This window comes from Trichosurus vulpecula, assembly GCF_011100635.1.
Source record: "Trichosurus vulpecula isolate mTriVul1 chromosome X unlocalized genomic scaffold, mTriVul1.pri SUPER_X_unloc_1, whole genome shotgun sequence".
In the NCBI taxonomy this organism is placed as follows: Eukaryota; Metazoa; Chordata; class Mammalia; order Diprotodontia; family Phalangeridae; genus Trichosurus; species Trichosurus vulpecula.
In genome coordinates, this window is record NW_023494377.1 from 10,012,790 (window position 1) to 10,035,787 (window position 22,998).

At 44.1% G+C, this 22,998-nt stretch overlaps 1 protein-coding gene across 1 annotated transcript in view; it reads left to right on the top strand.

Annotated features, from left to right (window-relative positions):
* Positions 1 to 19,554: 19,554 nt before the first annotated feature.
* LOC118832993 (ligand of Numb protein X 2-like) overlaps positions 19,555 to 22,998 on the top strand; it is a gene marked incomplete at its 3' end in the record, with an annotated part of 92,285 nt that continues 88,841 nt past the window's right edge. Inside the window, 1 exon segment of the mRNA XM_036740376.1 lies at positions 19,555 to 19,656.

The window sequence follows — 22,998 nt, forward strand, 5'->3', positions numbered from 1 at the left end:
TTGGATCCACTTGGATCCAGCTTTCAACTAAGAGCACTTCAGAAACTTCAAGACAGTTAATGTGCCTCTCCCCCAGCCTTCTCTTCTCCTTCCTAAACATTCCCAGTTCCTTCAACCGTTCCTTAATATGACACAGACTCAAGGTCCTTTCTCCCCATCATTCAACGTCCTTCCTAAGTGGGGAGCTCAGAACTGAACTCAACACTCTCAAGTGTTGTCTGACTAGGGCAGAATATATCAAGACGATTAATTGCATATTCCTGTAACTGTTTCCCTTTGGAACAGCAGCCCTGAGGGTCTTTTCCTCCCAGCTTGATTTTATTTCCCTTTTTTCTAATTAAAGGGGCCATCCCTTGACTCACTTCTTAAAGAGGCCTATTCACTGAATGGACTTTACCTCACTCCAAGTGAGTACTTGAACAGGCCTTAGCCTAAAAGGGCTGGGGTCTCCCATTGCATCCTGGGTCATCTCCAGTCATCCTGATGAATATCTGGTCACTGGACCCAGATGGCTCTGAAGGAGAAAGTGAGGCTGGTGACCTTGCACAGCCCTCCGTCACTCAAATGAAAGTCAACTGCAAGTCATGTCATCATTTCCCTGATGTCATGGTCCTCTTCGAAAATGAAGGACAAACACAACAACAAGGGGCACTTCTAATTAAGTCTGAAGTTGTATTAGCATTTGGAGCTGACCCAAAACACTGCTAACTCAGATTAAGAGTCCATCAAAAGCCCTCCATTTTTTTCGAACTACCTCCTATGGGATCCAGGCTTCCCCCATACTGTAGTTGTAGTATTTTGTTTTCTTTTCTTAATTAAAGATGAGGACTTTATTTCTTTTTTCTTTCCCCCTCACTTTTCCTCCCATTTCTCCAATATCCCCATTTTTATTTCTTGGGCCTATCCATGACAGTCTTTGTGAAAGTACTATTTATTTATTTTTCAACATTCTTTCTTTTTAAAATTTTTAGTTTTAAACTCTCTCCCTCCCTCCCATACCATCCCTCATCCACTGAGAAGGCAAGCAATATGATATCAACCATACATGTGAAATTATACATATTTCCATATTAGCCATATTTTTTAAAAGCAAGAAAAATAAAGAAAGTGAGAAAATTATACTTCAGTTTGCACTCAAGAGTTCATCAGTTCCCTCTCAGGAGGTGAACAGTATTTTTTCATCATGAGTCCTTTGGAGCTGTCTTGGATCATTATATTGAATGGAGCAGATAGGTGGTACAGTAGATAGAGTTCTGGGCCTGGAGTCAGGAAGGCGAATTCAAATATGGCCTCAGATACTTCTTAACTGTGTGATCCTGGGCAAGACACTTCATCCTGTTTGCCTCAGTTTCCTCATCTGTAAAATGAGTTAGAGAAGGAAATGACAAACCACTCCAGTATCTTTGCCAAGAAAACCCCAAATGGGGTCACGAAGAGTCAGACGTAATCAAAACAACTGAACACATCATACTGATCAGAGTAACCAAGTCTTTCACTGTCGTTCATCCTTACAACATTGCTGTTACTATTCACAATGATCTCCAAGTTCTTTTCATTTCACTTTGTACCAGTTCGTATAGGTCCTTGTCATTTCTCATTAGCACAATAGTATTCCATCACAATCATATGCCACAGCTTGTTCAGCCATTCCCCAACTGATGGGCATCCCCTTGATTTCCAATTCTTTGCCATGACAGAAAGAGCTGCTATAAATATTTTTGTTCATATATAGGTCCTTTTCCTTTTTCTTTGATCTCTTTGGGATACAGACCTAGTAGTGGTATTGCTGGGTCAAACAGTATGCACATTTTTGTAGCCCTTTGAGCCTAGTTCCAAATTGTTCTCCAGAATGGTTGGATCAGTTCACTACTCCACCAACAGTGCATTAGTGCATCTATTTTCCCTCATCTCCTCCAACATTTTGTCATTTCTGATAGATGTGAGATGGTACCTCCGAGTTGCCTGAATTTGCCTTCTTCTAATTAATGGTGATTTAAAGCATTTTGTCATATGACTAGAAAGCTTTGATTTCTTCTGAAAACTGCCTGTACATATCCTTTAACCACTTATCAATTGGAGAATGAATTTAATTTAGTACTATACTCAATAAATATTTGAGAAATAAAGCCTTTATTGGAAAAACACGCTGCAAATTTTTTTAATATTACTTCATTGTTTATGGTACTCTTTAGCAAAACGTAGTTTCCCTGATTATCTCTTTTAATTAGGTCTGGTTTTGCTTTTGGGCAGCTAGGTGGTGCAGTGGATAGAGGGCCAGGCCAGGAATCAGGAAGACTCATCTTCCTGAGTTCAAATCTGGCCTCAGACACTTACTAACTGGGCACACCCTGTTTGCCTCAGTTTCCTCATCTGTCAAATCATCTGGAGAAGGAAATGACAAACCACTCCAGTATCTTTGCCAAGAAGCCTCCAAATGGGGTCACAAAGACTCAAACATGACTGAACAACAACATTCTTGCTTTTGCTTTGTCTAAGATCATGACTACTACGCCTGCCATTTTTACTTCAGCTGAAGCACATTAGATTCAGATCCAGCGCTTTAAATCTGTGTGTGTCTTTCTGTTTCAAGTGTGTCTCTTTTAAACAATATATAGTTGGATTCTGGTTTCTAATCCATTCTGTTATCTGCTTCACAGTTATCATCAGTAACTGCATTTCCTTCCATCCCATCATTTTTCTCTCTCCCTCTCTCCCCCTCTGTCTCTCTCTGTCTCCTCCTACTACCCTCCTCAGAAGTCTCACTTAATCCACCTTCCCTTTTGTGATCCCCCCTCCCTTTCTCTTATCCCCTTCCCCTCCTATGTCCTTACTGGGTAAATTGCATTTCTATATACAATTGACTCTGTGTGTGTGTGTGTGTGTGTGTGTAGTCTTCCCTCTTTGAACCCATTCTGACGAGAGTGAGGTTCAGGTATTGCCTGCCATCCCCTCCATTTCCCTCTCCATTGCAAAAGCTCTAGCACCTCTTTTATATGAGAAAATATGCCCCATTCTACCTCTCCCTTCTCTCTTCTCCCAGTGCATCCCTCTTTCTCACCCCTCCATTTTTTTGGAGATCATTTCAACATAATCAACTCACGCCCATGGCTTCTGTCTATGTAAAAACTCCTTCTTACTGCTCTAGTAACGATAAAGTTCTTAGGAGTTACATATATCATCTTCCCATGTAGGAATGTAAACAATTTAACTTATTGAGACTTCATCATTATTCTTTCATGTTTACCTTTTTATGCTTCTCTTGAGTCTTGTGTCTGAATGTCAAATTTTCTATTCAGCTCTGGTCTTTTCATCGGGAATGCTCAAACATCCTCTATTTCATTAAAAAAATCCATTTTCCCCCTGAAAGATTATGCTCAGTTTTGTTGGGTAGGATATTCTTAATTGTAATCCTAGCTCCTTTATCTTCCAGAATATCACATTCTAAGCCCCCCAATCCTTTAAGGTGGAAGCTGCTATACCTTGTGTGATCCCGATTGTGGCTTCACAATATTTGAATTGTTTCTTTCTAGTTGCTTGTAATATTTTCTCCTCAACGTGGGAGCTCTGGAATTTGGCTATAATATTCCTGGGAGTTTTCATTTTGGGATCTCTTTCAGGAGATGATCAGTGGAGTTTTTCAATTTCTATTTGACTCTCTGGATCTAAAATATGCATGCAGTTTTCCTTGAAAATTTTTTAAAATATGATATCTAGGCTCTTTCTTTGATCATGGGTTTCAAGTTGTCCAACAATTCTTAAATTATCTCTCTTCAATCTATTATTGAAGTCAGTTGTTTTTCCAATGCAATATTTCATGTTTTCTTCTTTTTTTCATTCTTTTGACTTTGTTTTATTGTTTCTTGATGTCTCATGGAGTCAGATTCTACTTGCCCAGTTCTAATTTTTAAGGAATTATTTTCTTTAGTGAGGTTTTGTACCTCTTTTCCAGTTTGGCCAATTCTGTTTTTTAAGTTCTTTTCCTCAGTGAATTTTTTGTATCTTTTCCATCTGGCTTAAGGAATTCTTTTCTTCAGTATTTTTTTTGCCTCTTTTACCAAGCTGTTAATTCTTTTCTGCATAATTTCTTTGCATCACTCTCATTTCTTTACTCTATTTTTTTCTCTACCAAGTTTATCTCTTTCTTTAACTCTTCCAGGAATTCTTGTTAGACTTGAGTCCAGTTAGCATTTTTCTTTGAAGCCTTTTTGTAGCAATTTTCATATTGTTGTCCTCTTCTGAGTTTATCTTCGTCTTCTCTGCCACTGTGGTAGCTTTTTATGGTCAAATTCTTTTTTGTTGTTTGCCAATTTTCCCAGCCTATTTCTTAACTTTGAACTTTATGTTAAAGTTGGGGTCTGCTTACCTCAGGGTGGGGAGGCACTGTGCCAAGCTTCAGAGTTTTTTGTGCTGCTGTTTTCAGAGGTAGTTTTTGAAGTCTGCAAGTTTTTGGTGTTTCCAAAGTGGTGTGATCTGGGGAAAGATGCGGCCACTGCTCTCCTTGTCTACACTCTGGTCTTTACTAAGAAAGGGTTCCTGGTCCCCTGCAGTGCTGGCACTCCTCTCTGCTTTGGTACTGTGACCAGGGCCCTTGTTCCTTTGTGACCAACCACCAGCACTCCTCTCCGTCCTGGAACTATGACCCAGAACTGCATATAAGCAATAGAGTTGTCATTCAGTGCCAGCAAAGGGTCCCCTGTTTTCTCTTTCTGAATAGTTGTCTGACCCCCTTACCATCTCTGGACTGAGAGCTCCTGAAACTGCTGCTGTGATCCTGCAATGGTGTGTGCAGGCTCCAGATAAGCCTCCACCCTGGTATCACAGACTTTTCCTGCCAACCTCTTAAGTTTTTTTAGGCTGGAAAAATGTTTCACTCTGACCTTTTGTTGGCTCTGCCACTCCAAAGTTTGATATTAGGCATTATTTTAAAGTTTTTTAAAGGGGAATGTGTGAGAGTTCATCCGGGTGGCTGTCCCTAATCTGCCCTCTTGGCTCCACCCCATTCTGTACTTGTGAAATTGATTGTAGAAGCCAGGTATGAGACTTTCTATTTATCCCAAATTAATTTCAACTTATTAGACTCAACCTGATACTGAATTAGTCCAAGAATTCTTAACTTTTATTATGTCATGGACTCAGGGATGTCAGTGTGAGCATTTGTACCTTGAAAATCAGCAAACTTTACAAATCAAGGCTTGATTGTTTCCTTGATAATCTAGAGCAGGGAACAGCAAACTACAGACAGGGGCTAAATCATGCCTGCCACCTCTTTTTGTGCTGACCTTGAGCTAAGAATGGTTTTCACATTTTTAGATATAATAAAACTTTATTTAAAAATGTAAAAACTTCCACTGTACAAAAACAGGCTGTATTTGGTCTGTTGCTCATGGTTTGCTCACCCTGGATCTAGACTTTAAAAAGTGATGGGGAAAAGGGTAATAATGCAGATTAAATTGAAAAGTGTATCCTGTTTTTCAGAGAGCCAGTTGTTAAACATTTACCAGAACATCCCTGCTGGCGTGGACCCCTTTGGCACTCTAGTGAAGCCTGTGGACCACTTCTCAAAATAATGTTTTCATATACATGGATTACAAAGAAAACCAATTATACTGAAATGTGGTTATCAGAATATTTTTTAAATACCAAGGATCACCGATCCAGCAAAACTAAGTATAACCCTTCCGGAGAAAAAAAAATTGATATTCAGTGAAATAGAGGGCTTTCAAGCATTCCTGATGAAAAGACCAAAACTAAATAGAAAATGTGACTTTTAAATACATGACTCAGGAGAAGCATAAAAAGATAAACAAGAAAGGAAATCATAAGGGATTCAAGAAAGTTAAATTATTTACATTTCTTCATAGGAAGATGATACTTGTAGCTCCTAAGAACGTTATCATTATTAGGGTAGTTAGAAGGAATATACATAGACAGAGGGCATGGATGTGAGTTGACTATGACGGAGACAATATCTAAATAAAATGGAGGGGTGAGAAGGAGGGATGCTCTAGAGAAGAGGAAAGGGAGAGGTAGAATGAGGTAAATTTTCTCACATAAAAGACGTGGGAAAGGACTTTTACAGTGAAAGGGAAGGTGGGGGAGGGGGTGCAGAACAATGCACAGTACCAATTACCTTCACTGAAATTGTCTCAAAGAGGGAATAACATTCACACTCGGTTGGGTATAAAAATCTATCCTATCCTACAGGGAAATATGGGGGGAAGAGGATAAGGGAAGGGAGGGGATGATAGAAGGGAGAGCAGATTAAGGGAGGCAGTGGTCAGAAGCAAAATTCTTTTGAGGAGGGACAGAGTGAAAGGAGAAAGAAAAAAGGATATAAACAGGGGGGAAATAGGATAGGGAGAAATATGCATTAATCATAACCATGAAAAATTTACAGCAAGTTTCTCTGATAAAAGCCTCATTTCTCAAATATATAGAGAACTGAGTCAAATTTATAAAAATACAAGTTATTTCCCAATTGATAAATGGTCAAAGGACATGAACAGGCAGTTTTCAGATAATGAAATCAAAGTTATCCATAGTCATGTGAAAAATGCTCTAAATCACTATTGAGCAGAGAAATGCAAATTGAAACAACTCTGAAGTACCACCTCTCACCTACCAGATCAGCTAATATGACAAAAAATGTAAATGATAAACGTTGGAGGGGATGTGGGAAAACTGGGACATTAATTCACCGTTGGAGGTGTGAGCTAGTCCAACCATTATGGAGAACAATTTAGAACTATGTCCAAAGGGCTAAAAAACTGTGCATACCTTTTGACCCAGTAATACTAGGTCTGTATCCCAAGGAGATCAAAGGGAAATGCAAAGGACCTATATTATAAAAATATTTATAGCAGCTCTTTTTGTGGTGGCAACCACATCAACTGGGGAATGGCTGACAAGTTGTGGTTACATGATTATGATGGAATACTACTGTTCTAGAAAAAAATGACAAGCAGGATACTTTCAGAAAAACCTGGAAAGACTTACATAAACTGATGCAAAGTGAAATGAGCAGAACCAGGAGAATATTGTACCAGTAACAACAATATCGTATGCTGATAAATTGTGAATGACTTAGCTATTCTCAGCAATACAATGATCCAAGACAAATCTGAATGACTTAGGATGAGAAATGCTATCCTCCTCCAGAGAAAGGACTGGTAGAGTCTGAATGCAGATCAAACATACATTTTTCTTACTTTCTCTATTTTTCTTGAGGGTTTTTTGGTCTGTGTTTTATTTCACAACATGACTAATATGGAAATATCTTTTACATGACTGCACATGTATAACCTATATCAAATTGCTTGCTTTCTCAATGAGGGGGGAAGGAGAGAATTTGTAACACAAAATATTTTTTAAAATAAAAAAAAGACTTGTAATTGGAAAAGTAAAATATTTTTTAAAAGACTCAAGGATGTGGTTCATGTGAGACAAGTGATTTGAGCTCACCAAGGACAGCTAGGGACCTTCTTACTGTCTCTTTACTTATCTTGAGAGTTAACTCCCTGTTTTCATTCCCAGTGAAAATGTCTTTCTCCCTGGCACAGAAGATAGAAACAGACTAAGAACTAACTCTCCCTTCACCTTCTCCCCCTCCCCTTCCCCCCTCCCTTTCCCTCTCTCTTCTCCTCTCTCTCTCTCTCTCTCTCTCTCTCTCTCTCTCTCTCTCTCTCTCTCTCTCTCTCTCTCCCCACCTCTCATTAGTTCTCATCATCACATTTACCCTAAACAGTGGCCCTAACTCTTCTTTGGTCCTTCCCTTTCCCCAAATGTAACCAAAACCAACACAGACCCCCCTCTTTTTCTGTTCTTAGCTTTCCTCAGCTGTCTTGGCCCATTCTGGCCATTATCACTTCTGATCCTGTTTTTACAGGACTGAGACACATGTTCGTCTATTGATCCTGTTACCTGGCCTTGCTTCCAGCTTCTGCACATGTCTTTTTCAAATATAAATTGTCTGGGAATTTCCCTGCAGATCCACATTGATCTCTGAAGGCAACTTCTATTTTTCTTCCTTGTCGAAACTGATTCCTTTTGAGACTTTAGAATTCCATCCCCAAGTTTTTTCATCCTTCCTCGGTTGACTTCACGGAGAGAATTTTAGTCCACGGAATCCTACTTTTGAATCCTTTGAAATTTGGTTTCCCTGAATCTAGGATATACATGCCCAACTTGCCTTTTCTTCACCAAAAATTCAAGGAAGGAGTGGTCATTTCCCCTTTCTACCCCCCCCCATGTTGTCATCATTTCCACGCTAGCAATCAATTGCTCCATGTTAGTAAGAATCAGACCTACGGTAGAATTTCCCCACGTCTAGCACAGTACTTGCCTGGATCACAGTAAGTGCTTAATAAATGCTGTTGATTTGACTTGTGTCTTTTCCCGTTTGAAAGATGAAATTATCACTAAGGCAAATCAAGAAGTTATTAACTGCTATGCTTTTGACAGAGGGAGAAATCTCTAGCAGATGTCTGGCTGATTAAAGTCTCACATCACCACTATATCCTGTTTCTGTGTCATGTTTGTGATGTCTCCTAAACTTCTCCTTTTTCTTTCCTCTTTCTGTCCAGGTGGTCTGTAGTATACTTCAAAAAATTACTTGTATTCCTTCTTCCATCAGTATTTATCCAAAAGTTTTCCACCATGCTTGCCCATTCTGGATCCTAGATTTCCTCACATAAGTACACCTTCTTAACATACAATGCTCTCCCCACCACCAACCCAACCCTTTACTTAGCCTGTTTCTGTTGAATAAAGTATGGCCATTCAGAGCCACAGGCCAGTCATGAATTATATTCTACCCAGCTTCAGTGATACCTATGAAGCCGAGTTTGTCTGCTCTTGTTCCACAGAATCTCAAGTTCCTGTTGTTTATTGGCTGAATTCGGGACATTTGTGTATAGAAATTCTTGCTATAGAAATGCCAATCTTCATTCATTCATGTATACACATATATACCATGCATGTATACATTCATGTATACATAGATAAACCACATCGGCATATGTGTACATCCCACATATGTATACATTCATAAACCACATGTGTATAATGCACATAGCATATATGTATACATTCATTTAAGCATGCATTCAAATATTCGTTCATTCAAGCATTGATGCACCCACGCACACTGGCAGGTGGCCCCCAGGTCCTACCTGGTGTGCCTTGAGGACTCCAGTCATACCTGGTGCCTGGGGAGGTTCAGCTGTCCCCTCCCCCAGTCCAGAACCCACTTCAACCTTGCTGCAAATGTTCCCTTCCCTATTTCCTCTCTTGGCAAAACAATGAACCTCTGTCCCGAGAGAACCCAGAATTCCCTTTCCATTCTCACCCTTAAGCTCTCTCCCCAGGTTCACTTCCACGAGGCAGGTACTTGCCATTTGCCTAGTGGTGTAACTCTTAGTTACTGTCCTTTCCCTTATATTATTATTATATTATAATAATACATTATACATATATACATTACAACAATATATTATAATATTTTTATATATATACATATATATTATCCCTTATATTAAGCCTTATAGTTTAATTCTTTTATGACTATTGTCCCCAGTTAGAGCATGAGCTTCTTCAGAGCAGGGACTATCTTCCTCTCTATTTGTATCCTGAGCACTTAGCACAGTGCCTGATATGTAGTAATAAATGTTTTTTTTTCTTTCATCCATCATTCTAGTATTCACGTATTCAGGCAATCAAGCATGCATCCAAATAGTCAAGCATGCACCCATGAATGACACCGAGCATTCTTGCATTCAACCATTCATTTGTGCATGCAATCAACCGTGCAGTATGTAATTCCAACATACATTCATTCAGGCATTTGTGTTTTTATTCAGTAATTCATTCAGGCTTTCTTGTATTAACTCATCCATTCAAACATGAGTAGCCAATTCCCACCTCAGAATAAAAGGATTTCAAGGTTGGGAGAGGCCCCAGGGGCCATCTAATCCAAGCCACATCCTTCAATAGGGCGCTCTTCACAGTATATACAGAGAAGTATGGTCTAGCCTTTGTGTAAATGCTTTCAATGAGAGGAATACCACCCTTGGATAGGTTCCATTGTCAGATTTTCCTGACAAGTGAAAGAAATTTAGTCAAGACTAAATCTGACTTTTTGAAGTTTGCATCTAATGCTTCTTATTCTGGCCTCTGGGGCCAAGCAGTAGGTTTTCTCCTGTGTTAAATGAAGGGTTAGACTAAATAACCTATAAGGTCTCTTTCAGTTCCAAATATATGCTCCTGAAATTTAATCTCTCTCACGTGACAGCTCTTCAAATACTTAAAGACAGCTGTCATGTTCCTCCCTCCACCCCAGCTGAGTTGCATCTTCTCCACACAAAATATCTCAGTTTTTTCAACTGAATCTCAGATGCCAAGGACTCAAGACCCTTTGCCTTCCTTGCTCCCCACTCTCTACGCATTCTCCAGTTTATTGGTATTTCTTAAAATGTGGCACCCAGAGCTGAACTCCAAATTCTCGAGGTTATCTAACTAGGACAGGACCATTACTCCCTTTATTCCTGGATGCTAGGCCTTTCTCTTAATGCAGTCCAAGATTGCCATGAGCTTTTTTGGCTTCCACAACATTGTCTTGCCATAGTAAGTTTGCAATCCACCAAAATCTCCAGAGTTTCCCCCAATGCACTGCTTCCACCATCTTATTGATTGTTTGAACCCAAGTCTAAACCTTTGCATTTATTCCTATTACATTTCAGCTTATGAGATCTGACCCAAGAGTCTAACCTGCCTCTGTCATACAGCATGTTGGCTTGGTACCAGCTGGAAATTTGATAAGCATGTCAACTATGCCTTTATCAAAGTCAAAATGTTAATCAGCTCCAGGACAAGCCAACAATCTATTGGAGAGTTCCTTCCAATTTGACATTGAACCATTAGAACCATTAGTGATGACAACTGTTTGGGTTGTCCAAAGAAGCATACTTTCATCTTCACCATCTTTTCCACAAGAACACTGAGGGGTCCTTGTTAAATGCTTTGGTAAAATCTAGATAAACTGTATCTACAATATACCCTGCTCTACTAGCTTAACACTGTCAAAAAAGGAAGCAAGTTGAGTCTGGCATGACCTGTTCATGATGAAGCCAGGCTGACTGTGATCACCACTTCCTTTTTGTTAACCATGTCTTTAGTAATATGTTCTAGAATTAGCCAAGGGAATTGAGGTCAAACTCATTTGCCTAGAATCTTCAGCCTGTCTTCCCTTCCTTGAAAGTCAGGATAACTTTTGCCCCTCTCCTCTTCCATTCTCCACAATCTTTCAAATATCACTGACCGCTGCTCCTCCATCTTCCAAACTGGAACTCCAGAGGCCATACCCAGGAAGAGTTAAGCCACTCAGCTTGGAAGTCCTTGAAATTATGAATCCTCATCCTCAACAGGGCTGTTACCTCCTCTTTTCCATCTCTTAGTCTGAGGACAGTACTCAAATGATCACTATCATGAAGAGCATGACCAACAACGGCACGTCAGTGGGCTATCCTGTGGTTCCACCCTCCATCCCTGTGACTTCCTAGACCAAAATGCCTTTCCCTGGTCACCACTCCCCTACATATGCTGTCTTCCTCCCCTCACCTCCTTATTAAAATGGAAGTTTCTTGAGGGAAGCTCCTGGCTCTCTCACATCCCTTTTCATTCACATCTCCCGAACTTTTATGCAAATTCATTCATTCAAATGCTTTTTCATTCAACTATATCTATATATTTTATCAATATGTGATGATGCAGTCTATCTGGACCTGATGACCTGAATGCAGAGAGCAGGAGAGAACTCTCTTAATATCTCCTTACTTATTAAAAAAATTCCATATTAGCCTCTTGTGTTCTATCCACTTTATTTCAAAGGTCATTCTCCTCAGCAGAGAAAACTGACATAAAATATGTATAGGACAGCCCAGCCTTCTCACCATTATCAGTGAACAGCATTCCATTCACCCCAAGCATCAGTCCCATCATTTCTTTGATCTTCCTCTTTTGCCTGATTAAACAACAACAGCCCCAACAACAACAATCCTGAATCCTTGTTCTTCTCTTTTCTCTTGGTTGACCATCAAGCTTTAACTCCTGACACTGTACTTTTGTATTTATCCTATTGCCTGTTCTTGCTTTCATCCTCTATACATGTCTTTTTGACATTGCTCAGCATATGGTTCCTACTGGGAAAAAAAAACCCATAAAATACAGTAAATAAGCGAAAAGCCATAAAAACTTAAACTCTGTCAAAGGTGGAAGTCCAAACATGGCGACCCGTTTAGAATCACAACTTAAATACTGAATTATATTTTAGACATTGAATCATAACTGAAAATACCATGACCTATGAAAACCATAATGAGAATATTGTGGCCTATATGTGACCAGGACATGATTGATACACAAACTTATGTCTGGACATAACATTGGCTTGGCTCCCAAGATCATTACTAAGCAGAAAATCAAAAATATCCACCAGCCAGTAGTGATGCACTCTATACTCCTCCTCCCTTTGTCTGTTTTCTATAATTACCACAGGGATTTTGGGGATTCTATTCAGGGATCCACTAAACTGGCCACCATCCTGTAACATCAACGTGATACTCATAGCAGCTGCTATGAATATGCATAGGCATTTCCAGGGTTGGTTTGCAAATTACAAAAACTCTCTTCCTCCAAGACAAAAACAAAATATTTATTTAGGACATTACTATTAGGATACCAGAAGGCAAGATTTAGCAAGGTACTCATCACCAATCCAGGGAGCACAGATTTCAAGCATTCTTTAAGTTCCCCATGGCAAGCAAGTTCCTCCTTCCGGCCCTTTCTCTCTCCTCCCACTTCTCTCTGCTCACACCTCTCCCTCCAAGTAATACAATATACACTGTTTCCAATCAAAGACTAAGCACTTGATTGGCTTAGTGCTGAGAAGCTTGGAAATCAGCACTTAATTGGAAAGGAGGCCTATTAATGGGTGAGGAAGATCTTATATCCCATTAACCTTACACACCTCAGACTGAAGATTGCCCATGTTTGTGAATATCCATAATGATTGATTGAACTACTACCTATAATCAATCTAGAGATACTTGGCCTCTTCCTTTGGTATCAAAAGAACACCCCACAGTTATGGGGGAGGTATAGGGTTCCCCAGCTAAGGGAATTCTGGACTCTACACTTAGTGAGCTCCATTCAGACATCTTCTTTTTTTCCTTGACATCAAAATTGTTTCCCAATCAGGCAATAAATGCTTATTTAGCATCTGCTATTAAAAAAATGAAACAGACCCTTCCCTCAAAGAGCTTGCATTCTACAAGATAGATACAATACATTCACAGACAAATAAGTATGAGATCCATACAAAAATGCATAATAGTTAGGGATGCAAGGAGGAAAGAGTACCAACTACTGGAGGAATCAGAAAGAAGATGGAATTTCAGATGAGCTTTGATGGGAACTAAGGATTGGAAAAGGTGGTGATGAAGAGGGAGAGTATTCCAGGCATCAGAGGCAGCCTGTAGAATGGCCCATAAAAATCAAACTCAGATTCTATGGGGCACAATGGAAGGGGAGGAAGGGCAAGGGGACACTGGATGGGGACCTGCACCCCAGAGGAGAGGGCTGTCATGAATGGGTATGAGGGAGTTAGGGCCAGGGAAAGGAGCTTTGGTCTGAGGATCCCATGCCCTTCCTTCCCAGGAACAAGGGTCATTTTGATTTGGTTTCATTGTCCCCTGGATGAGAGGGGAGTTGGATAGGCTTGCAATATGCTTATGTTGGCTAAGCCCTGGCATCCTGGTGGGATGTCTGGATAGACTGCAGTTGGAACCGGGGCAAGCTGGATACAGAGGATAGAGTGGAGGTTTCACTTCTTAAATGGGAATAAACAGCATCTCCTCCCATTCACTCTGCCTAGAACACAGCCCAGGGAGTACTGAGCCTTCATTCTGGCCACTTCTGGGGAAATAGATGCTCAGTGCTGGAGGATCTGACATTTTGTTTCATGTAGTAGTCAGTCAGGCAGTCAATAAACATTTATTAAGCACCTACTGTGTACCAGGCACTGGAGGTTACAGTCTAATGAGGGAGATACTATCTTAACAACTATGTGAAAACAAGCAATATACAAGAGAAATAGGAAAACAGCAAGAAAGCCCTAGAATGAAGAAGAACTGGGAAAGGCTTCCTGTAGAAGAAGAGATGTTAGCTGGAACATGAAGGAGTCAGGGAAATCTAGAAGTGGAATGAGGAAGGAGAGCATTCCAGGCTTGGAGGATGGACAGCCAGAAAAAATGCTCAAAGCTGGGAACTGGAACATCTTGTATGAGGAACAGCAAGGACGCTGATGTCCCTAGATCGCAGAATATGATCTGGGTTGGGGGGTGGTAAGGTATAAGAAGACTGGAAGGGGGCAGGCTATGAAGGGCTTTGAATGCCAAACAGGGTGTTTTCTATTTGATCTTTGGGGTAATAGGGAGTCACTGGAGTTTATCAAATAAGAGAGTGACATGATCAGACTTCTACTTTAGGAAGATCACTTTGGCAGCTGAGTGCAGAAGGATGGACTGGTGTGGGGAGAGCCTTGTGGCAGGCAGCCCCACCAGCAACTACTTTAATATTCCAGGCAGGAGATAATGAGGGCCTGCACCAGGGTGTTGGACATGTCAGAGGAGATAAGGAAGTGTACATGAGATGTTGCAGGGGTAATATTGATGAGCCTTGGCAACAGATTGGATGGAGCAGGGGTAGGGTGAGGAGAAAGTAGAGGATGATACCTAGATTGTAAACCTTGGTGACTGGGGAGATGGTGGTGCCCTCAACAAAAGGGAAGGAAACCCTGGGTCCCTTTACTACCTCTCCCTACCACCATTGGGGAGGCAAGGAGAAAAGAGTTGTCTTAAATCTGTGTCAGAAAGGATTGGCCACTAAACCCAATTACTAGACTTTGCAAAGGAGTGACTCTACCCTTGGGCTCTTTGCTTCCTTCCTCTCTTTAGGACATGTGGAAGGTAACTTTCTTGGATGGCCACTGAACACATGTGGCAGCTAGAACAGGAACCTGGCTAGGTGAGCTTGAGCCTCTGCCTCTGGCTACCTCTTCTGTTGTGTTTCTTTCTCTAATCATAAGAGACTGAACATTGATCCTGAGATGGATGTTGCTAGCCTTGGAAGCAACCTTGGGAGGTCCCAGGTTCCTCATTCAGTGCCAGATGCCCCTTAAACCTACTATGGTGCTGGGTATGCAGAGCCCAAGAGTGCAAGAAAAAGAGCTTGACACCTCTCTCTCGAGGGTTGGTTCCCCCACACCCATCCCTTAGGACTGAACAGAGAGGATGAACACAGACCTGAGGGGGCTCCTTAGTGAGAGAGGGAGAATGCCTCAGCCTCTATTGGCCCAGAAAAGGTCATTTCTTGTGTTCTACTCATTTACCCTCCAATCCACAAGGATGGCCTCTGCCTCCAGGTGAGTTCCAGGGTTGAGTCTTTTTTTGTGTGTCCTCAGACTTTCATTCTTGAGACCAAATGAGTGAGTAACTATGATTAGACCAGTGATTCATGGAGATGAACGACATACTCATTGAAGGTTGGACCTTAAAAGATCTTTAGGATATAGAATGTCAAAGTAGAAGGAACCTTCAGCTGGTAGCACTGAATGTTTCTTTATGAATAGGGAAAATATAGATTGAGAGATAGGTAGGTAATAAGCATTTATTAAGCACTTACTATGTACCAGACAAGCATTTATTAAGCACTTACTATATACCAGACACTATGCTAAGTGCCAAAGATACAAAGAGAAGGAAAAAGAAAGCACTTGTACTCAAGTAACGTACATTGTAATGGGACAGCCAACATATAAAAGGGGGCATCGGGAAAATAAGGTGTACCTGGGTGAGGGCATGTTGGCAAAGTCCTTTGAGTCAGAAGCACAGCTTGGAGTGGAATGGAGCAGGGCTGGTCTGGCCCATCCCCAAAATGAAGGACCCCAAAAGAACAAGGGGAGCAGTGGGGTGGCATGGTGGAAAGATGGGAGAAGGATGAAAAAGCTCCAGTCTCAGGGTGAAAGAGAAGCTGAGTCACGGTGGTGAAGTTCTTAGAATTCACATGTAGAGCAAGGAGGGGAATTTTGGGAGTCTGCTCCCAAAATGGAGAAAGAGATTGGCATGGTGGAAGGATACTGCAAGGTGGGAAGCCCAGTTGCTGAGAGAAGTCTCAAGGAGAACAAAAATGGTTCATAGGACCAGAAAATTTATAGCTAAAAAGTACTTTAGAGAACATTTAATGAAATAAGCAAGCAGAAAGCAGTTTTAAGCACCTACATGGAGGGGGAGAACTAGGGGAAGGAACGAGACAATATAACATGTTTATAGATAAATCAATCTAAGATATACATGAATTAAAAACAAAGCCATTGCAGTTAGTAACTGGGGGAATTGGGACAGGCTTCTTGAAGGAGGGAAGATTTAAGCTGAGATCTGAAGGGGACCAGAACCAGGAGGCAGAGATGAGAAGCAAGAACATTCCAGGCCTGGGGATGGAAGGTCATGTTTGAGGAACAACAGCTAGCTCAGTATTCCGGAGGAGGAGGAGGAGAAGGAGAAGGAGGAGAAGGAGAAGGAGGAGAAGGAGAAGGGGAAGGAGGAGGAGGCGAAGGAGGAAAGGAGGGGGAGGAGAAGGAGGAGGAGAGGAAAGGGGGAGGAGGAAAAGGAATAGGAAGGGGAGGAGGAGGGGGAGGAGAGGAGGGGCACCACAACAATGATGATGACGATGACAATAAGAAGGAACACACAATCAGCCTGGAAAGTTAGACTGGAGCCACCATGTGAAGGCTTAAAACACCAAACAGGAGTCGAGGTATTTGACCTGAGAATCACTGGAACTTTTTGACAAGGGGAACAACCTGGTGGGATACACGTTTTGGCAATATCACTATTGTGGGTTTGGGGCCATCAGCAGTCGTCTTGACCTGTGTCTTGCCACCGGACTCCCATGACCCTGGAGTGAGGCTGATGACTTTGCACAGCCCTGCCTCACTTAAATCCAATTCCCTTGCAAGTCAAGTCATCACCCTCCTGACATAACTGCCTCGTTGAGAATGAAGGATGGACAACAACAACGGTAGGTATATGGAGGATGGGCTAGGGCAAGGAGAAACTCAAGGCAGAGAGACTGACTAGGAAGCTATTGCAATAATCTTGGTGAGAGGGGATGTGGGTAAGAGCTAGGAGGGTGGTTAAGAAAAAGGGTTGGGTATGATAGAGAAATGTCGTGCTGGTAGAATTGGCCAGTGTGGATGTTTGGGGGGTGGGGGTTGCAATGGAAGTTGACAAGTCAAGGACGGTGCCTAGGGGACTAGCAGGATGGCAGCAGCCCCAACAGAAACAGGGAAATTTGTAGGGTGAGAGAGAGAAGAAAAAGAAATGGTGACATTCTCAACAGTTGGGAGGAGCCATGGATGATGAGCCAACAAAGGAGTCTGAGGACAAATGGCCAGAGAGGTAGAAACTCAGGAGAGAGTAGTATCATAAGAGCCCAAGGAGGAGAGGATCTAGGAGGACAGAAGGTGACAACAGTGCCAAGCAGTCAAGGATGAGGATTGAGAGAAGGCTTTTGGATTGAGCACTAAAGAAATAACAGAGATAAAGCCTTGGAGGCAGCAGTTCCTACTGAGTGAGCTCCAAGAGGGCAGGGATTTGTCTTTTGCCTCTTTTTGTATCCCAGGGCTTAGCACATAGCCTGGCGCATAGTAGGTGCTTGCTTAATAAATGTTTATTGATGAATTTATTGAGTGCTATTCATGGAAGTCATACTGCAGGGAGTTGAAAGGCTCTGACTTGGTCCCATTTCTGGTAGGCAGGTGGGCAGACATAGGGGCTGGAGACTAAATAAGAATATGCCCCAGTCTGGAGCCTGGCAGCTTATAGAGGGTAGAGGCCTTGGTCATTAACCTTTCATTTTACAGATGAAGAAACTGAGGCTTAGTGAGGAAAAGTAACAGAATCAGAGAATCTCCCTGTTGGAAGGGACCTCAGAGGGCCTTTAGCTCAACCTACAATATTCCAACAAGCGGCCACCCAGGCTCTTCTTAAATATCTCCAGTGACAGGGTGCTCACTAGTGGAGGCTGATGATGCCACTCTTGGACAATTCTAATCAGTAAAGAATTTCTTCATTTCTCTCAAGCAATATTCATGTGGCATAGAGCTATTTGCTCTTTGTGGCCCCAGAGCACAATGCCTCCTATATACTTCAAGTATTGGTTATTTCACCAGAACAGAAAACTCCCCATGTGGCAAGTAACTTCATCACTCATGGGATCATGGATTTGAAAAGCTAGATGGGACTGCAGAGCCCATCCATTCTGATTCCTTCAATTTGCAGATGGGGAAACTGAGGCACAGAACTTAAGTCATACACCCAAGGTCACACAACCAGAAAGTATCTGGGGTTGGATTTAATCCTTGCTCTTCCTGATTCCTGAACAGTAGCACTCTGTCCTTACCGCCCCCCCTCAACACACTCCTCTGCCCTGCATGTAGCAGGCACTCAGTAAATGTTAGCTGTTGGCAAAGGCTCCCAGGCCCATCAGAAGTTTGGCTGTCTTCTTTTTCATCCTGTCCAGTTTGGCAGACGACCTGCCCAGAATGTGGGCAAAGGCCCGATGTTCCTCAGGATCGTGGAGTCTCCTCTTGGGCTGCCCTTCTGACCAGGCATGGAGGCCCACTACTGCCCAGTACAGAACCAGCTGTACCTGCTGTCGAGTTAGGAGTCTTGTTTGTTCCTTCTACTCTACCGGTAGTGAGCTTTTGTGCCCCTATCCTCGTGGGGGGTGGGAGGAGGGGGGAAACGGGGTGGGGGGAGGGGGGAAACTAGAGTTGGGGGAGGCCGGAGAGAACCAGAAAGGCTGTGTTGCTGTGGCGGTAGCTGCAGTTGGTCTGCCACTGCACATTTAGGTTTGGGGAGTCCCCTTCCCTTTCCAGGCCTCAGTGTCCTCTCCTGTAAAGGGAAGGAACTGGACCAGATGCTGGGTCAGGTTCTTGTCCTTCCCCGGGCCCAGGTTCTAAGGGTCTTAAGGGTGTTGACGTCCTGGCGTCCTGGGACTCCACCCTCACCCACAGGGGACCGTGGCATCACGGGGTGCGCAGCCAAAGCTGGTCCCCACGAAGCGCGTTCGGGGGAGCGTGACTGGAGCCCGGCTGCCCGTAGCCACCGCGTGGGGAAGACGACGGGCCGGGCCAGGGAAGGGCAAGGGCAAAGGAAAAAGAAAAGGACGGACAGAAGAAGGACAGACGGAAGGAACCAAGGGGAGCGGGCCCCAGGACGTGGCGCAGGCGGGGGAGGTGGCGGGGACCAGACCGGACAGAGGGCGGGCGGGACAGGAGGGAGGCGGCCTAGGGGCCCCGGGGGAGCAGGGCTGGGGAGGGATAGGAGGGGAGGGAGGGGAGGGGCCGGGACTGGGCGGAGCGGGCGGCTCCGGGGCGGGCCGGGAGGAGGCCAGCTGCCCAGACACCTGGCTCCCTCCGCTAGACTTCCTCTGCACACGTCAGTTCCTACTCCGCTGCTCCAACCCAAACTTGGGGAGCTAGGAGAAGAGCCCACGGAACAGACCGAGGGAGTACCTCCGTCCGAGCGCAGCGGGACTCAGGTGAGAGAAACTCCAGGGCTTCTCCTTCACTGCCCTGCGCTCCCTTCTCAGCTCCCACTGCCGTCCTGGGGAGCCCCAGAGGGGCTGAGGGAGAGAGCCACTGAGATCGAGAGAGATGCACAGAGATTGGGAGAGACACAGAGAGGAGAGATGCATGCATGCATGTGTACCCACACACACTGAGCCGTCCCACCGCCCGCCCTGGGCCACTGATGATTTGTGGCTCCCCGAGGGGCGTTGTGGCCACGCAGCGACTCCCCAGCTCCAACGGTGGCCGGGGCGCGTGGCGCAGGCATCTTCCAACTCCACTCCCTTCGCCGCCAAACCTCCCCCTCCTCTTCATCTCTCTCCCCTTCAGCTCCCACATCTGCTTTGATGTTCTCCCCTCTTCTTGCTTCCCCTCACCTCCGCTCCTCCCCACCTCGGGCAGTCCAGGTTCGAAGGCCCCGCAGCCCGGAATTCTTTCTTCTCAGTGGTCCTCCCAGGCTGACCATTCTGGGCTCTCCAGTGCCCTTCCAGCTGTGGGTTCCCCTCAACTCACGCTCATTCCAGCCCGTGGTGCCTCCTACAAGGCAGGCTGGCCTTCACTCCTGGAATGCTCCCCCACCTCACTTCTGCCTCTCCGATCCCTACTGCCCTTCAAAGCTCAGCTCCAATCCCACCTCCCCCTTGAAGCCTTCCCTAGCTGCTCATGGCTCCCCTTCCTCTCGCCCATTACCTTGCTGATTTTTTTGAAAGCAGGCAGGACTTTCCGTAGAAAAAACTCCTTTCCTAATGCAGCTTGACCACAGTTCTAGAAGTCTTTTAGAATGGCCTGGGGCACTGAGAAATCAGGCTCCTTGGCCAGCTAAGCCAGTATGGGTCAGTCCACCCTTGAACGCTGCTATCCTGCTGCCCCTCGCCTCGTGGCTACTTTTTAGAGCCTCTGCGTGCACAGCTTGTCCCCTCATGAGGAACGTAAGCTTCTTGAGCACAGGGACTATTTCATTTTTGGTTTTCGATTTCTAGCACTTGCCTGGCAGATAGTCTTAAGAAATGTTTGTTGGTTGATTTCCTGATTACATCTAATCTTTCCTCGTTGTTTCAATCCACATTCTATATTCTCAGGCCTCTTCTAGTTCTGACATTTGGTGATCTAACATCCTCTCCAGTTCTAAAGTTCTGGAGGTACTCCACGTTCTAAGCTCGGTTCCATTTAGAACATCATATGACTTCTCAGCTCAGATGTTCTATGTTCCAAGGTCCCTCCCGGCTCTAACATTCCATGTTCTCTGTTCTAAGATCTTTCCCAGCTCCTAAAACACTATGTTCTAAAATCCCTTGTCCATTTTGCCTCCCTGTGTTCTAAGGTCCCTTTTAGCCCCTGCATTCTATGTTCTTCATTCCCTCCCTCCTCTAAGAGCCAGCATGGCTTAGTGGAGAAAGAGGCTGCTTCGGAATCCAGTAACCCTGGGTTCAAATACAATGTGACCCTGGAGAAGTCACTTGACCTAACATGGCCCCAGACAACTCTCTGAGACTAGAAGACCATTGCTCATCTGAATTATTACTAGGAGTTTGTTCCACCAATTAAATCAGGCATCCAGATTAAATAAATACAGACCCCTTTTGGTTCTTACATTCTCTGGTCAAATGTTCCTCTCAGTACTGCCGTTCTATTCTGTCTTCCAAAGTTTCTTCCAGCTCAGCCATTCCCTGTTCTGCTCTCTAAGACTCCTCACCCCCCACCCTGCCCCCATCTCTAAGCTCCTGTTGCCAGAAGATTGTAAACTTACAGCTGGAAGGAACTTTTGAGATGACTTAGTCCAAGCCCCTCATTTTACTGATGGGTAAACTGAGACCCAAAGAGGGCATGTAACTATTTCGAAGTCACACAGGGAATAATTAGCAGAATTGGGCTTTCCAAAGCCAGTAGCTCATGGTCCAAGGTCCCTTCTAGCTTTGATGGTCCCGGTTTCATGTTCTGAGTCTCTTTCCCCATGGCTTCCTTTTTTCTCCTCCCCTCTTTCTTCTCTCCTCCTCCTCTCCCATTCCCCTTCTCCACTATCCTTCTCTCTTCTTCCTTTCTCCACTCCTTCCTTTCTCTACTTCTATCCTCCTTCCCCCCCCTTCTTTCCTCTCCTCCCATCCTCCTTCTGTTTCTCTCCTTCCAGCCCCACTCCATCCTCTGTCTCTAGTTCAATCCTCCCTTCCTCCTTCCATTCTCTTCTTCCTCCTCTCCTCCTCCCCCTCCTTCTCTTCTTTCCCCTCTCTCCCTTCTCCATCCCTCTTCTTCCTTTTCCTTTCAAGGCCTTCCTCCTTCTTGGGTCCCCCCCCCCCACAAACCTATTCCTCTTGAGCCCCAACCCCAAGGCTTTGCCCCTCCCAATTCGGTGATTTCTTCCTTCTGGCCCTTCCGGACTCTGCTACCTACCTCAGCTGCTCTGTGTGCCCCCCCCCCCCACTTCATATACATATGAAAGAATTCTTCCAGCTTAAATGAGCCTCATCATATACCCTCAGGAGGTTATTCAGGAACCTCTTCTGGGGACTGGAAGCACCTTTTTTTACAGAGTAACACTTGATTAGCAATTTGGCCTTCAGGCTTGAGTTGTTTGGAGTCACCCAACCAGAACCCAGGGCCAAACTTCGAACAGAAAACACTTCTCAGACCATCTTGTTTCTAACCCACTCATGGGGAAGTGGAAAGGAAACCTTAGCAAGCATCCAAGACTTCCTCCCCAACATGTTGCCAAATGGCAAATTAGGCCCCAGGTCTCAAGACTTCAACACTAGTACTGGTTCCATCAGGATTTCTTGCTCATGGGAAGGATCTGTGGCGTCGAGAGGGCAGGGTGTTTGAGGTCCCAGCCCCTCCCCTCCGGCTCTCCTTTGTGTAGCTACCGTGAAAACTGCCTCTAGTTTGGGGCTCCCCTAAACTTGCCGGAGGCCAGCTCTTGTTTTCCAAGACATCTGGCAAAAAATGTCCGGGCTGCCTTGAGCATCAGAAGGCAGAGGGACCATTTGAGGCTCTGAGATTGCATGTTCTTTCTGCCACTAACCAGCTGTGTGACCCAGTTCAAGTCACTGCCCCTCTCGGCTTCGATTTTCCCTCTCAGATCAGCTCTGAATGACATGATACTATCATCTCTGAGCCTTTCCTCTAGAATGGAGGCCTCCTGGGAGAATAGGGATCAAGGGCTATGGACTTTCTCTTTCTCTTCCTGTTGGAATTGGCAGGTGAATATTTGATCCCTTCTTGGGACTTTGCCTGTGGTTAGTGAGTTTGTCCCGTGTCTCAAAAACAGGCCTGGCTGCCAGTGGGAGTGATGAAAACCTGGGCAAAGGCCAGGAAAAGACCTT